The sequence below is a fragment of the Eriocheir sinensis genome, unplaced genomic scaffold (genome assembly GCF_024679095.1).
Source record: "Eriocheir sinensis breed Jianghai 21 unplaced genomic scaffold, ASM2467909v1 Scaffold259, whole genome shotgun sequence".
NCBI classification, from domain to species: Eukaryota; Metazoa; Arthropoda; class Malacostraca; order Decapoda; family Varunidae; genus Eriocheir; species Eriocheir sinensis.
In genome coordinates, this window is record NW_026111564.1 from 227,760 (window position 1) to 242,500 (window position 14,741).

The window sequence follows — 14,741 nt, forward strand, 5'->3', positions numbered from 1 at the left end:
GTAAGGGCGCCACTTGCCTCCCCATCACACGCCTCGCGCCATCATCAGCCAAACAACTAGTGCCTTAAGAGCCTATTCAAGAGCCGGAGGGAGGGAGGGGAGGGATGGGGAGGAGGAGGAGTGGGGAGGAGGAGGCCATGTTCACCTTCCTTGGGTCACAGTCATTTTACCTGATGCTCGATAAAACAATAAGTCACCTGGACTCATCCTCTGTCATTATCTCATTTTAGTGTAAATTAAATGGCAGAGTTCATCTTCTTTCCTTGTCACCCGGTCTCATTTCGCCGTTGATCCTCGTAATAAATATTAATCCATCCCGAGTCAAGCTTTTTTTTGCAACTGAAATTTGCAAAAGAGTAAGCAACCTCAACTCATCCATTTTATCTTTTTTTTTTTTTTTTTTACATCAGAGGAGACAGTGCAAGGGCGTATAAAAAGAAAAAAACAATAATGAAAAAGAAAAGCCCGCTATTTACTGCTCCTGAATAGAGTAAAGTGGCCCAAAAATCTGCTTGTATTATAATGTAAATAGGGAAGTTTATGTAGTTTACTTGTCACCCGGGATCTTTACACAGTTTTTACGTTGTTTTTTACAGCAAAGGAGGCAGCTTAGGGTACCCCCCCACCCCCCCAGCTAAGTCGCCAGGGAGAAAGGAAAATGGAATGGGAGGAAAGGTAGAGCCAACGGGTTAAGGAAGGTGGGAAGATGATGAGACGTAAAGGGAGTACATAAAGGGGTGACGAAGGTAGCAAGTTTCAAAGGAAGGTTCGACAAAAAAAATAGTAATAGAATAGTGGAATAAAAGAAAACACAAAATGAAAGGGAGGAAAAAGAGAGAAGGAAAAGAAAGAAGGAAGGATGGAGGATAGGATCAAATGGGTGAGTGAAGGCAGAATGTGATAAAAGAAGGAAGGATTTAAGGGTTGAAAATGGGAAGGATGAAAATAAAAAAGAAATGTGTTAAGGATGAAAGCACGAATAAAAGAAGAAGAAAAGGTTAGCGCGAAGGAAGAAATTATAGACAAACAGTAAAACGAAACCAAGGAAAAACAATAAAAAAGGTGGAAGATGAAAAATAGAAAAAAGGACAGTGATGTAAATAATGAGTGAAGGAAAAAAAGGAAGAATATATGAACGAGAAAAGAAGGAGAAGGAGAAGGAAAAAGAAATAACAGACAAGTAAAAAGAAATCAAGGAAAATAATAAAAAAGGTGGAAGATAAAAAATTGAAAAAAAGGCATAGACAAAGAACAAGTGAAAAAAAAGCAGAAATATATGAACGATAAAAAGATAAAAAGGAAGAGAAAAAGAAATTACAGACAGACAAAAACGAAACTAAGAAAATAAAAACAGTAAAGAGGTTGAAGATGAGAAAGAAGAAAGATGAAAAAAATTGCCCTAACCCCCCAAAAAAAAAGATAGAGGGTAAGAAGTATAAATGAACGGAGGAAAATTCAAGACTGGAAAGAAAACTCTGAAACCGGCAATACATGGAAAAGATAAAGGGTCGCTGGCGGGTTACACAGTCCAATAATGGAGGTGATTAGGTGCGGAAAGACGAAGAGAGCCATCGACCCACCGCATGAGTCTCGTGATTTCTTGGCGACCCGGAAATGCGATGAAAAATGTATGAGGGTAATGGAGTAAGAAATGGTAGTTTGGAAGACATCAGAAAGACGAAAAAGGCAGAGAAGCAGAGGAGCAATGAAGTAAAAGAAGGGTAAAAGGAGAAAACAAAGAGGTAACACAAACGAGGAGCAGATATAAAAACAAAAGCATGTAAATGAATAATGGGAAAACTACCATCAGAAGAATAGGGAAGGTAAAGAATGGGAGAATGAAGAGACAAAAATGCATAAAATAGAAAACAATATAAAGGAATAATGAGAGTTTTGCCATCAAGAGGAAATAAAAACGACTGACTACTTCGATTTGGTTGGGCCGAATGAACATAATACTCGTAAATGGAAGGTAAAAGAATGGAACATGAATAAGACACAAGAATAGAGAAAAAGATCGAGGAAGAGGAGAAGAACAAGGCACGGGAAGGAAAAGTAAGAGTTGCAGGAAGAGAACGAGGAATAAGAGGAGAAGGAAGAAGAGAAAAACCAGGAAGCAGATGTCATTAACTCTCTCAGGGAACAAAATAATAAACATAATATAAACATAATATTTACATTAAGCGAGGTGATGATGGCCTCACAAGAAGAAGAGGAGGAGGAGGAGAGGAAGGAAATACAAATAGACAGACAATGAAAAACGGAAAAAAAGTCGAAATATGAACATGATTACTTAAGAAAACAATAAACCAAAAAAATAAATAAATAAAACGTAGTTGTAGAAAGAGGCAAAATTTTTAGTACGGTGAAAAGAAGTAATGGAGTAGAAGTAGACATAAGGGAGGGATGGGGGAGAGGGGTTAGGAGCAGGGAGAAAAGAGGGAGAGGAGGAGGAGGATAGGCGAAAAGAATCCGAATTTATGGTTACAAAATCACTTTCTGATGGAAGTTTTGGCGCGGACGCTGCATAAATCTGGCTTAAAAATTCTCCACCACCACAACCACCATCACCTCCACCGCGCTGTACTTGGTTGCTTAGTTCTTTATCCTCCCCAACCACCACAACCACCATTCCCATCATCTTCAGCAACGCAATCTTTGTCACCACCACCACCACCACCACCACCACCACGATATAGATGGCAGGCTAGTTCTTTATCACCCACCACCACTTTTTCCATCATCACCATCAACGTCATCCCTATCAACACCATCACCACCACCATGTCAGCTTTGGCTTGAGGGATGGGGGGGTGGGGAGGAGCCTTCGCCTTTGCTGTCCTTCATCTTCCACCTTTGATTAGATAGTTAGTGTAGCTTGTCACAAACAACCTCGTAAGGACCAGCAGGTCTGCTGTTGTTTGTTCTTCCTTTGTGTTCCTTTGTGTTCCACCACCACCATCACTGTCACCAGTACCAACAACTCCACAATCAGTAGCGCGACAAACACCAGCAACATCATCAATACCATCATCACCACCACGCACCATTAACACCACCACTATCAACACCATCAACATCACCAGCCGGCTTTGTCTACTATAGGAGGAGGAGGAGAATGACGAGGAAGAAGAGGAGGACGAGGAAGAGAAGGACGAGAAAGAAGAAAAAGAGTAGAAGGAGGAGGAGCAGGAAGAAGTAGAAAAGGCATAATACTGTCAAAAAATATATAACAAATGAATATAAATAATCAAATAAATACATAAGACACAAACTAAATAAAAAACCGCACAAACTAAAAAGAAAGTAGAAAACAAAACATGTAGATATGGAAAAAATACAGTAAAACAAGTGGAACAAGTGGTTTTTGAGGCATAAAATTCGAGAAGGGGCTGCTGAGAAAATGCCACGGAGTAAAAGTTTGAAAAGAAGAGAGCCTTGAGGAGAGAAAAAACGGGGGAGAGAGAAAAAAAAAAAAACCTGAGGAACGGTCAAATCTGAAAAAGGTAGAGCTGAAGAGGGAAAAAAGAGGAGACTACCCCACACAAAAATATTGAAGTAGACAGTTCAGGGAAAGGAAAAGCTAAAGAGCCTTAAAAGAGGGATAAAAAGAAGTAAACAAAGAAAATAAAAGTTGGGAGGTAGTTGAATGAGCAAAAATCTGAAAAAAAGGTAGAGAAATGGAGGAAAGGCAAAGCTAAAAAGGAAGGACACAAAAAAGTAAAAGTTGAGAGGTAGTTCAATGAGCATAAAAAAAAGCTAGAGGAGAAAAATTAAAGCAGATTACGAAACCAAGCAGGCTGAAAATACAGACAAATGAAGTAAAGGAGGAGAAAAAAGGGAGGACACATATATAGAAAAAAAAATGAGTATGGTTATAAGCAACAAAAAAAAGTAGTGCTGATGATAAAAGATACAGATTACGAAACGAGGCAACTTGAAAAAGTGGACAAATAAGGAAGAGAAAAAGCTGGAGAGGAGAAAAAGAAACACACAAATAGAATAAAAATTGAGAGGTAATTCAATGAGCACAAAAAAGTAAAGATGAAGATTGAAAAAAGAAAGAGATTACGAAACGAGGAAAGTTGAAAAAGTGGAGAAATAAGAAAAGGCAAAGCTAGAGAATGTTTAAAAAGGGGACATAGAAATAAAATAAAAATTATGAGGTACTTCAATGCGCTTTTTTTCAGCAAAGGAGACGACTCAAGGGCAACGAAAAGAGTGCAGAGAAAAAAAAAAGCCCGCTACTCACCGCTCACATAATAGACAAAAGTAAAGAGTGGCATAAAAAGTAGATTAGAAGATTAGAAAAAAGAAACGTTACGAAACAAGACAAAGTGAAAATGTAGACAATTGGGAGAAAAGGCAAGGCAGAAAGGAATTAAAAGGGACCATACAAAAAAAAGGTTGAGAGTTAGTTCTGAAAAAAAAAGAGCTGAGGATAAAACAGTAGAATACGAAACCAGGCAAGTTGAAAAAAGTGGACAAATACGAAAAAGAAAAAAGGAAAGAGTGGAAAAAAAACCACACGCACACAACAAAGAACCGTTGAGAACTGGTTACATGAGCAAGATAAAAAAGGAGAGTTCAAGAGAGGGAAAAAAAACCTAGAGATTACGAGACCGAGCAAACAGGGACGGCAGTAAAAATAAAAATAAAAAGGGAGGTAAAGAGTACTTGCTCAAACTTTACGAGAGGGAAAAGAAAACGTAACCTGGAATAATTAATGGTTGAAGGGATACCCGGCTGTTTTTTTCTCTCCTTTTTATGCGTTTAATGAATAGGAAATGTCTAGGTCGTGCTAAGACAAAGGAAAAGTACATAAGTGATTCGTTAATTAAATAGAAGGCAGGTTCACTTTACAGCCAGGTGGTATTGTCTTGCGTCTACTCTGTCTGTCTGTCTGTCTGTCTGTCTGTCTGTCTGTATGTATGTATGTATGTATGTATGTATGCCTAACACTCCATCTATCTATCTATTAATCTATCCATCTGTCTATCTGTCTACATATGCATTTCTCTCTTTTTATCTATCTATATGTATCTAACTATTATTCTGTCTATCTATCTATTTATCAATCTATCTATCTATCTATATATCCATGTCTGTCTCTCTCTATCTCTATATATTTATCTACCTATATATCTACTTACTATCTCTATCTCGTGTGTCAAAGAAAATGTTAACTATCTACACATCCCGTTTTTTTTAACAACATAACGTGGGTAGCTAGGTCATTAATTTTTTTCGATAATCATTAATCACTTTTAACGTGTTGATGGAAAAAGCGCATTTGATTGCATTCCATATCCCGGTGGCCGAAAACATGTGTCCAGGGAAAGCGTCACAACTCATGATTAGGGAATAGCGTGTCGGAGCGCGTCCTGGCAGCCATGGCGAAGCTACTGCTATCTGGTAGGCTCTGTTTTGACGGAGTGGATGAAATTGATGAAATATTTAACCCTGTTGCAGCGACGGGCCAAATTTGTGGCTTTACCGTGTAGCAGCGACAGGCCAAATTTGTGGCTTTACCGTGTAGCAGCGACGGGCCAAATTTGTGGCTTTACCGTGTAGCAACGACGGGCCAAATTTGTGGCTTTACCGTGTAGCAGCGACAGGCCAAATTTGTGGCTTTACCGTGTAGCAGCGACAGGCCAAATTTGTGGCTTTACCGTGTAGCAGCGACGGGCCAAATTTGTGGCTTTACCGTGTAGCAACGACGGGTCAAATTTGTGGCCTTACCGTGTAGCAGCGACGGGCCAAATTTGTGGCTTTACAGTGTAGCAGCGACGGGCCACATTTGTGGCTTTACCGTGTAGCAGCGACGGGCCAAATTTGTGGCTTTACCGTGTAGCAGCGACGGGCCAAATTTGTGGCTTTACCGTGTAGCAGCGACGGGCCAAATTTGTGGCTTTACCGTGTAGCAGCGACGGGCCAAATTTGTGGCTTTACTGTGTAGCAGCGACAGGCCAAATTTGTGGCTTTACCGTGTAGCAGCGACGGGCCAAATTTGTGGCTTTACTGTGTAGCAGCGACGGGCCAAATTTGTGGCTTTACCGTGTAGCAGCGACGGGCCAAATTTGTGGCTTTACCGTGTAGCAGCGACAGGCCAAATTTGTGGCTTTACCGTGTAGCAGCGACAGGCCAAATTTGTGGCTTTACCGTGTAGCAGCGACGGGCCAAATTTGTGGCTTTACCGTGTAGCAGCGACAGGCCAAATTTGTGGCTGTACGTGTAGCAGCGACGGGCCAAATTTGTGGCTTTACCGTGTAGCAGCGACGGGCCAAATTTGTGGCTTTACAAACAAACAATAATGCAAATGATATAATCAGTGCTGTTCTGATGACCACCTATCAACCCGGACTCAAGCTAAACTCTCTTCGGGGAGACACATAAGCCAAGCAAGAATGACGTCACTATAAAAGCAATTACCTGCGCCACTAACGGGATAGGTCCGACCAACAGGCCCCATCATGAAACAATTCCGGCGCCTTACTTTGAGCCTAACATAAAAATAACCCTAATAGTCTTATTCATTTGGCAAGATCCCTTCATATGAAACTGAATAAAAAAATACTCATACAAAAATCAAATAGGGAATTCTATGGTTTTGTCACGGTCACACACCTTTCCCCTTTATTCTCAACAGATCCGTACCATTCACGCGGGTCACTTAAAACGGTAAAAAAATAGGAAAACCGAAAATAACACACACACACACACACACACACACACACACACACACACACACACACACACACACACACACACACACACACACACACAGAGAGAGAGAGAGAGTGAGAGAGAGAGAGAGAGAGAGAGAGAGAGAGAGAGAGAGAGAGAGAGAGAGAGAGAGAGAGAGAGAGAGAGAATGTATCGCCGACAGCTGGTGATTCATGATCCCTTGACCCGAGTGAATTTCTAGTCAGGGTGTGTGTGTGTGTGTGTGTGTGTGTGTGTGTGTGTGTGTGTGTGTGTGTATGTATGTGCGTGTGTGCGGGAGGGGGGTGGGAGTAGGGTTGAGAGCTAAAAAAAAGATTGGCTTAAAATAGTATTATATATTTGTATTTTTGTATCAGTATATCTGCTTGTTATATTATTTTTATTAATGAATTGTTGACATCAATCGTAGTACTTTTAACAGATTAAAACAGAACAAATTAAGTTACTGAAAGTGAACTAAAATCTGTTATTACTTATGACCGGCAACAACTTATTTATAATCGAACGAAGAAGATCAATATATATGAAACAAAATAAAAAGACTATATTTTTCCGATACTGCTGGTGTGTGTGGGACGGTGTTGAGGCCAGTACGAAAGGAATGGATGAAAGTATAGCACAGAAATGGAAAACGAGTGAAATGTGTCAACAATATATCAACACTAACAATAACAACAACAAAAGCGACATCACTGACCACTTTCCACTCCCTCTTTTCATTCCTTCCCTCCTACATCTCCGTTTTTCTCTCCCTCCCTACCTTCCTTTCGTTCACATTTTATTATCTTCCTTACTTTCATCCTTTCTTTGCTTCTATCTTCCTTCTTTCCTTCCCTTCCTTCCTTTTTTCCTTCCTTCCTTCCTTCCTTTTCTTCCTTCCTTACTCGCTTTTTGCTTTCATCCATTCATTCTTTCTATCCTTCCTTCCTTCCTTCCTTCCCTACTTACTCACTAATAGCCTTCATTCATTCATTCTTTCTATCCTTCCTTCCTCAAGCGATTTAAAGCCCGGTCAGCATTGTTCAGAGGTAGTTAAAACTGCAAACAAATTGGTTGGCTTCATCGGACGAGTCTTTAATAATAAATCGGAAAAATATTAAAACTGTATAATTCGTTGGTTCGACCCCGTCTAGAGTACTGTGTACAGTTTTGGTCTCCCTACTACAGAAAAGACATAGAAAAGTTGGAACGGGTCCAACGAAGAGTAACAAAGATGATTCCTAGGTTGAGAAATTTGTCATATGAACAAAGGCTTAAAGAAGTAAATTTATTCAGCCTATCAAAACGAAGAATGCGAGGCGATCTAATAGAAGTGTTTAAAATGTTCAAAGGATTCAGTGATATTAATGCGGAAGATTACTTTACAATTGATCGATCAAATAGAACAAGAAGAAATCACAATTTGAAGATAAGTGGTAAAAGATTCTCGTCGCACGAAGCTAAACACTTCTTCTTCAATCGAGTTGTTAATGTTTGGAACTCTCTACCTTGTGATGTCGTTGATAGTACAACAGCTACGGCCTTCAAGAATAGATTAGACAAGTGTTTTGAATCCAACCAGCAACTAAGATATTACTCATTGTCGTAATAACGTTAAGTTCTTTCGAATACTGGTGTCCTTGTCCGCTTTTATTGCCCGGTTAGTGGTAGCAGTAATGGTAGTTCTTTCCTCTTTCCTACATAAATTCCATGCAGTTTTTCCATGCTGCATGGTTCTTTTTCCTTTCCTGCCAGCTTTGGCTGGAGGGATGGGGGTGGGGAGGAGCCTTCGCCTTTGCTGTCCTTCATCTTCCACCTTTGATTAGATAGTTAGTGTAGCTTGTCACAAACAACCTCGTAAGGACCAGCAGGTCTGCTGTTGTTTGTTCTTCCTTTGTGTTTCTTTGTGTTCCTTCCTTTCTTCTTTCCTTCCTACCGCCCTCCCTTCCTTCTTTCTTTCCTTTCCTCCTTTCTTTACTCTCTATCTCCTTACCTTCTAACCTACAGAACCTACCCACCCACCTAACTCCCTCCCTCCCTCCTTCCTGTACCTCCATAACACGTTGAGTACTTGTTATGGAAAGATCCACCGCCTCCCATCAACTCCTCCATTTCCTCCCCAGCATTCCTCCATTTCCCTTCCATCACTCTTCCCTCCCCCACTCCTTCCCTTCCTCTTCCTACCAAACCCATCCGTTCTCCCTCCCTATTAACTTCTTCCTCCCTCCTTCTCTCCTTCCCTCACTCTCCATCCTTCTCTCTATCTCTTTCCCATCACATATTTCACTGCTCCTCCATTTCGCCCATCCCATCATTTTCTTACATGGTCCCTCTCTCGTCAGTTTCCTCCTCCCCTTCCTCCTCCTCCTCCTCCTCCTCCTCTTCTTTATCTCTATCTTATTACCTCTCATCTTTACTAACATTCAATTACTCTCACCTCCTAATTTTTTCACTTATATGTTAATAGCTTATCGTCTTTCTTTTTTGACACATCATTTTGAGTTTTTCTTAACTAAACTATCTTTCTCATAAGCTTTTAAGTCTTTAACGTGATCTTTGTCTTTCTTTTTTTCTTTCTCGTTCGGGGTTTTTTTCTTCCCTTCTTTTTTTCTTTCTTTATTCTTTCTCTTCTTATCTTTGTTTTCTTTTTCGTTCGTTCTTTCTTGTTTGCTTGTTTGTTTGCTTGCCACACCACGTTGAAAACACCGCTTCTCGTCCGATCAGCGAAGTTAAGCGACGTTGGGTCTGGATAGTACTTGGATGGGTGACCGCCTGGGAAAACCAGATGCTGTTGGCATCAGTCAGTCAGCGCCCTGCCCTCACTCCGAGAGGTCAAACCGCACGCGCTCCCACTTCCGTGACCTCTCTCGCTTGCGATTCCACCCTCGTGTGCTGTACTGAACTGTACTGTAAATCTTGCTGTGATGTGTGCCGTGCTGCTTTCGCGTCGTGCTGCGTACTGCTTATTGTCAACCGAGTTAGCTGCCTGCAGAGGTGTGCTGTTTGCTGTGCGACCACGTGCTTCGCTGGACAGGATTAAGTGTTGCCCTTATTTTACTACCTCTCTCTGCCTGTATCTACCCTCTCGCCGTAGCGCCCTGTAAAACATATATACACATATACACAAAACACAGTGTTACACTCTTTCCGCCACATTCTTTATATATTTCCAGATTCCACTCCGACGCCACTCCCTACGCAGGTGTTCAGACTTACCTGACCTGACTTGACCAGATTATTCCCCAGAGACACAGTAATCCTCATCACCTGCGTCTCTCCCTCTCGTCCCTCGCGTTTCGCTCCTCCTTTTCTCTCGCCTCCCTCATTGCCCCCCCTTGCCCCTCTCTGTCTCTCCTTCCTCCTCCCTATCTCGTTCCCACCCTCTCTCTCCCCCTTTCCTTCGCCCTCTTCCTCCCTCCATCCCTATCTCCCTCCTGCCTTCTCTCTCTCTCTCTCTCTCTCTCTCTCTCTCTCTCTCTCTCTCTCTCTCTCTCTCTCTCTCTCTCTCTCTCTCTCTCTCTCTCTCTCTCTCTCTCTCTCTCTCTCTCTCTCCTCAATCTCTGCCTCCTTCTTTCCATTCTTCTCCCTATCTCCCTTCTTCCTTCCTTTTCTGCTCCCTCTCTCTCTTTCCTTCATTTATTTTGTCCTTCCTCTCTCTCTCTCTCTCTTCTCAATCTCATCCTACTTCCTTCCTTTTATCCTCCCACTCTCTCCAACCTTAATCTCTTTTCTCTCCCTATCTCCTTCCTTCCTCTCCTCCCTCTCTCCTTCCCTTTCTCAGTCAGTAGTGAACAAAGGTCTGAAAAGTAATTAGCGTCCTGTTCCTTTAAGGGTTTTGTGTTAAGTAATGATTCACGTCGTTTATTAATCTTCCACGACCGTTACGATTTTGTGCGGAACGAAAACGATAAAAAGAAAAACATGGAATTAGTTTGTCCTTCATTTAGCTTTGTCATTTTCTCTTAACTCTTATTATTATGGGTTTTTTTGTGTATTATCTAAGATGCAGAAGGTTAACTAATTATGTATATACTTCATCATGCAAACATAAATATTCTCTGTTTGTTTGTTTGTTTCTTTGTGTTCGTTTTCCTTTCTTTCTTTCTTTCTTTCTTTCTTTCTTTCGTTCCTTTTAGTCTTCTTTTCTTATACCTCTCTTTCTTTCTTTCTTTTTTCTCTCATTCTTTCTTTCTTTTTTTCTTCCTTCTGTCTGTTCTTATATCTTTTTACTTCTCTCTCTCTCTCTCTCTCTCTCTCTCTCTCTCTCTCTCTCTCTCTCTCTCTCTCTCTCTCTCTCTCTCTCTCTCTCTCTCTCTCTCTCTCTCTCTCTCTCTCTCTCTCTCTCTCTCTCTCTCTCTCTCTCTCTCTCTCTCTCTCTCTCTCTCTCTCTCTCTCTCTCTCTCTCTCCTCTCTCTCTCTCCTCTCCTCTCCTCCTCTCTCTCTCTCCCTCTCTCCCTCTCCCTCCCTCCCTCTCCCCCTCTCTCTCCCTCCCTCTCCCTCTCCTCTCTCCACAGTACAATTATAACGTCATTAGTCTTCGTTACTGAATGGTACTACATAAAACAAACAACAGACACTAAATCAAAGCCAAGTGGGATATAGTTAATATTGGTGAGAATTTACAGTCAGGTTCGATGATAAATAGCGTCATAATGGTTTGTCCCAGCGTGTGTGTGTGTGTGTGTGTGTGTGTGTGTGTAAGTGTGTTTGTGTGTGTGTGTGTGAATAAATAGGGACAGACATACAGACAGATAGGCAAACATATATACCCTAGAAAATCGTCTGTCTTCATTATTTTATTTTCCTAGATTCATTTTCGATTCATTTCTTATTCATTTCCTCTTGTCATTTTTCCTTTTTTTCCATATCCTTAGCACCACTATCCCGTTACTCCTCCTCCTCATATCCTCTCCTCCTCTCGCTTCTGCTCACTACTAACTACTAACTAACAATAACAGACGATCAACTCTTTTTTCACCTTCGTTGCAGAGTAGAGACGAAGGCAGGAGAATATGATGCAGGTATTTTAACACCTGATCAATTACAGCAACGTCGATTATTGCGCTTTTTCACAGGCTCCCGACAACCTGAGGATAGAAATAACAGTTAAGATGTTACAGCGAGCCGAGCAGGAAAGACAGTGGGCGGATTTTTTTTCGAAGTCATCCGCCACTGGAAAAAAAGCTACATCGTCGTTATATCGTTGCCTTTACTCAATCAGCTTTACTAGAACACTAAACACAAGCCCCTTAACATATCACTGACCTTTGAATTCTAAAATTGGAGCCACATCTTGACCCTGACATAACATATCTTTGATATTTGAACCTAAAGTGGGTACATCAGCCCTCTCCCTTCGCTGAAATCTCCATCTTGGGAGATTTCAGTATTCCTGGCTTTTGGCTTTCATCTCTTTCACTGACCATCCTGGTGAACAAGCCTACAACTTTGCTATCCTCAACGACCTAGAGCAGTTGGTCCAGCACCCTACGTATTCCTGACCGTCTTGGAGATCGGCCCAACATTCTAGACACTCTTCATACCTCAAACCCTTCTGCTTATTCTACCCAATCAGCTGTTCTCTCCGTTGGGCTCCTCCGATCTGTCTTATTTCTCATCCTGTCCTATCGCTCCTGTACATCCTCTGGACCCACCGAAGAGGCATTCTTCTGGCATTTGCTTCAGCTCGGTGGGACGACGAGATGCTTTTCCATTCCCCGTGGAATGATTGTTACTTCCAGGATAGAACCCCTCTGTGCAATGATGCTCAGCGCATCACAGAGTGGTGAATTATCTCTGGAGATGGAGGCATACATTCCTCGTTCTTTCTTCTACTCCTCACGCTAAAAGCCTTTGGTTTAATCCGCTTGTTCTCGTGCTGTCAATGGTGACAGAGGTAGCTCACAAAAGATACCAGAGCCTTCAAAATAATGCTGAGTATAGACTTTACATTTCTTACTTGAAATCGTGCCAAATCTATTCTCCGACTAACCAAGAGAATTCTTTTCATTAATAGAAATGTCAATGCTTGCTTTCTCTAACTCTTACGTGACTTCTGGCATCTAGCCAAAAACTTATCTCCTCCAACTTCACTTCTTCATCTTTCCTCCACTCCTCAGTCCTGACGGCAACACTGCTGCATCTCATCTATCTCTAAGGCTGGGCTCTTCTCTCAAACTTTTCTAAAAACTCCACTCCTGGTTGATTCTGGGCATATTCCTCCTACTCATTCCCCCCCTCTGACTCCTTTATGCCTGTTATAAAAATTCTTCAAAATGATGTTTTTCTATACCTCTCTGGCCTCAATCCTCCAGAAGGCTTCCCCATAAGGACCTGATGGAGTGCCTCCTGTATCCTTATGGTATGCCTCGATGCTGTCACCCTACTAAGTCCAAACTCTTTCTTACTCTGCCTGTCAACATCTACCTTTCCCTTCTTGCTGGAAGTGTGCCTTCACACACAGCCTGTACCTAAGAAGGGCCATATCCAAATCCTCAAACTACTGCCTATGGCCTTGCTTTACTCTTGTCTATCTAAGCTTTTTGGATAATCCTTAACATGGAAGATTCAGCAGCTTTCCCACCTGACCTTCTATCTGATCGCCAGTATGGAACTTCCGCAAAGGGGCATTCTGCACTGGTGATCTCCTAACCTTCTTAACATGACTCTTGGTGTCATCCTCTTAAGCCGTTTCAGTGAAACTTTTGCTATTGCGCTTTGGACATACTCAAAAGCTTTTTGATAGGGTCTGGCACAAATCTTTTGCTAAACTACCCTCCTACGGTTTCTGTCTTCTCTGTACCTTATCTCCAGTTTCCTTTCTGACCGTTCTATTTCTGCCCGTGGTGAACGGTCACTGTTCTTCCCTAAATCTGGCTTAACAGTTGGTGTCCCACAGGGTTCTGTCCTATCTCCCACTCTTTTCTGTTGTTCATTGATGAGTCTTCTTTCCAAAACGAACTGTCCTATCCATTCCTACGCCGATAGTGTTCCACTCTGCATTATTCAACTTCTTTTTAATAGAAGACCCACCCTTCAGGAACCCAACGACTCAAGGTGGAGGCTGCCAGAACGCTTAGCCTCCAGACCTTACTATTGTTATTCCGAGTTGGGGCAAGAAGAACCTGGTAATCCTTCAACGCCTCAAAAGCACAGTTCTCCACCTATCCACTCGACGCAATCTTCCAAACAACTTCAAGCCCCTGTTGTTTGACAACACCCAGCTATCTACCTTCCTCCAGCACTAAGCATCACTCAGTCTATCCTTAACTCAAAATCTCAACTGGAAACTTCCTTATCTCATCTCTTACTAAATCAAAAGCTTCCTCGAGGCCTGGGCGTTCTGTACCGTCTCACCAGTAATTCTCCCTGCACAGTTGCTGTCCATATACAGGGCCTTGTCCGCCCTCGTATGGAGTATGCATCTCATGTAACAGGGGCTCACCTCCACACAACTCTTCTGGACAGAGTGGAGGCAAAAGCTCTTCGTCTCATCAGCTCTCCTCCTCCTTCGTGGTCTTCTACCTCTGCAAATTCCCGCCGCAATGTTTGCACTCTTTCTATCTTCTATCGATATTTCCCACTTTGACTGCTCTTCTGAACTTGCTAACTTGCATGCCTCCCCCCCCTCCCCGCATTTGCACTCATTTCTACTCATGCTCATCCTATACACCTGTCCAAACCCCATATGCAAGGTTAACCAGCATCTTCACTCTTTCATCCTCACACTGGTAAACTCTGGAACAATCTTCCTTCATCTGTATTTCCTCCTGCCTACGACTTGAACTCTTTCAAGAGGAGATTATCAGGACACCTTTCCTCCCAGATGTGACTTATCTTTCAGCCCTCTGGATTCTTTTAGGAGCAGCGGTAGCAGGCTTTTTTTTTTATTAATGTTTACTTTTTGTGCCCTTAAGGCTTTGTCTCCTTTGCTGCCAAAAAAAAAAAAAAAAAAAAATATGTGTTCTTAGGCATTGCAGGAATTATTGATCTTTTTACGGTGGATCTATTTTTGGTCTATCACCTATACCAGAAAC

General features: G+C 41.9%; 1 pseudogene; it reads left to right on the plus strand.

Moving 5' to 3' along the window:
* Positions 1-9,382: 9,382 nt before the first annotated feature.
* LOC126991316 (5S ribosomal RNA) lies at positions 9,383-9,502 on the plus strand (annotated as a pseudogene).
* Positions 9,503-14,741: the final 5,239 nt, after the last annotated feature.